Here is a 2,500-nt window from a genome sequence, read left to right as displayed (position 1 = left end):
ATGTCCAAGTGATGACTGGAGTATGAAAGGTCACTCAAGGTTGCGTCTTTGGGTATCTAGAAAAGCAAGCGCTATATAAAAATAAAGTATTATTATAAAGAGACCGCAGCAACCCGTTCACATGTGAAGAGAACTGAGCGCACACCAGCCTAGCTCTGGAACAGAGACCGCACACACTCACACTAACACACACACACACACACACACACCAGCCTAGCTCTGGAACAGAGACCGCACACACTCACACTAACACACACACACACTCACACACACACACACACACACACACACACACTCACACTAACACACACACACACACACACACACACACGCCGGCCTAGCTCTGGAACAGAGGCCGCACACACTCACACTAACACACACACACACACACACACACCAGCCTAGCTCTGGAACAGAGACCGCACACACTCACACTAACACACACACACACTCACACACACACACACACACACACCAGCCTAGCTCTGGAACAGAGACCGCACACACTCACACTAACACACACACACACTCACACACACACACACACACACACCAGCCTAGCTCTGGAACAGAGGCCGCACACACTCACACTAACTAACACACACACACACACACACACACACACGCCAGCCTAGCTCTGGAACAGAGGCCGCACACACTCACACTAACACACACACACACACACACACACACACACACACACACACACCAGCCTAGCTCTGGAACAGAGACCGCACACACTCACACTAACACACACACACACACACACACACACACTCACACTAACACACACACACACACACACACACACCAGCCCAGCTCTGGAGCAGAGGCCCGTGTGTCATGACTTAAATAAAGTTCCATAAAAGACAACCATAAATAAAGTGTCATTTTCCCCTTTTAATGTAGTTTTTTTTTCCTTTCAAGTGAAATTTTATGCTGTGAATTTGTATTGTTACAACCATGTTATTGTTCCTAAAAAGGTGTTATTACTGATCTGGGCAGTATGCATAATATGTTGGGACCCCATAGTAGCAAACACATTTAACATATTAAACATGTTAAACATATGAAACATGTTAAACTGTTTAAGATTCGAGCCGCATGTGAGGGTAAGTCAGGCGCCCGTGATGCGGGCAGAAACGCAGAGAGGCCGTGGAAGAGCTGGGACGGCGGGGGCCTGTACGTATGAGGAGGTCTGGGACGGCGGGGGCCTGTACGTATGAGGAGGTCTGGGACGATGGAGGCCTTTACGTATGAGGAGGTCTGGGACGGCGGGGGCCTTTACGTATGAGGAGGTCTGGGACAGCGAGGGCCTATACGTATGAGGAGGTCTGGGACGATGGGGGCCTATACGTATGAGGAGGTCTGGGACAGCGAGGGCCTGTACGTATGAGGAGGTCTGGGCATTGTTTCTGCGTTACATAAAGGAGCCAATGCTGTCACCGGGAGTTAAATGTGGCATGAATAATGCAATATAAATTGATTTGTTCTTAACACAATAGACGCATTCAGGAGGTGGCCACGCCGGTAATGCTTGTGTGTTTTCTTATGTCTGAGGCATTGCGGAGTGCTATTGACGGGTAATTGGAGATATCTAGGCATAATAAACCCAATGGGGCCTGTACCCAGTGCTGTGAGTGTGATTGTTGTGTGATTGTTGTGTGATTGTGTTGGGTCTGTGGCTTGGCTGGCCTGAAAAACAAACTGTACAGATAGCTGAAACCTTTTATAGAAACAAATGCGAGATTTGAATCTTAAATGAGTGACACGCAGTTCTGTGTTTTGCGTATCAAGCTGATCCTGCCGTCTTGCAGAGCTGTAAAAACATATAGACAAGGAAGTTGGGGTTTTTCCAGGGAACGGAATTACTGTTATTCCGATAAATACACAGATACAACGGAAATGAGAGTTTTGGGAATGTTGCTTCATGGAATACCTCGTCTGATGTATGCATCATGTTTTGGGAAGGACTCACACCCTGTACACACACACACACACACACACACACACACACACCCCCCTTGTGCCCGCTCTCAAGAGTAATTCAAGACGTAAGCCTTTTGTTGTGGCCACAGGGTGAACGGCTTAGGCTGCGGTTGTGTGAAGTTATCTGGTTTTGCCCTGCTGTCCCTGGCCTCCGTCTGACAAACGAGATTGATCACATCACTACTAATCACTTTGATTGAACACTCAGCCCCCCATTGTGCTTCTTTGCTGAGTCATCCACAACTCCAGGGGGATGATCTCACGTGTGTGTGTGTGTGTGTGTGTGTGTGTGTCTGTGTGTGTGTGTGTGTGTGTGTGTGTCTGTGTGTGTGTGTCTGTGTCTATGTTTGTGTGTGTGTGTGTGTGTGTGTGTGGGGGGGGTGCCCACCCGCCCACACCCTCTGCTGCCCAGGGCCGGGGTGAAAACGAGATTAGGGGGCAGAAACTGGGCGTGGGGAAAGTGGGGTGGCGTAGCGTAGCGCGGCGGCTGGAGGAGGGGGGGCAGGGGGGA

This window comes from Clupea harengus, chromosome 14 (genome assembly GCF_900700415.2).
Source record: "Clupea harengus chromosome 14, Ch_v2.0.2, whole genome shotgun sequence".
In the NCBI taxonomy this organism is placed as follows: Eukaryota; Metazoa; Chordata; class Actinopteri; order Clupeiformes; family Clupeidae; genus Clupea; species Clupea harengus.
Note: the sequence above shows the minus strand (reverse complement) of the source record.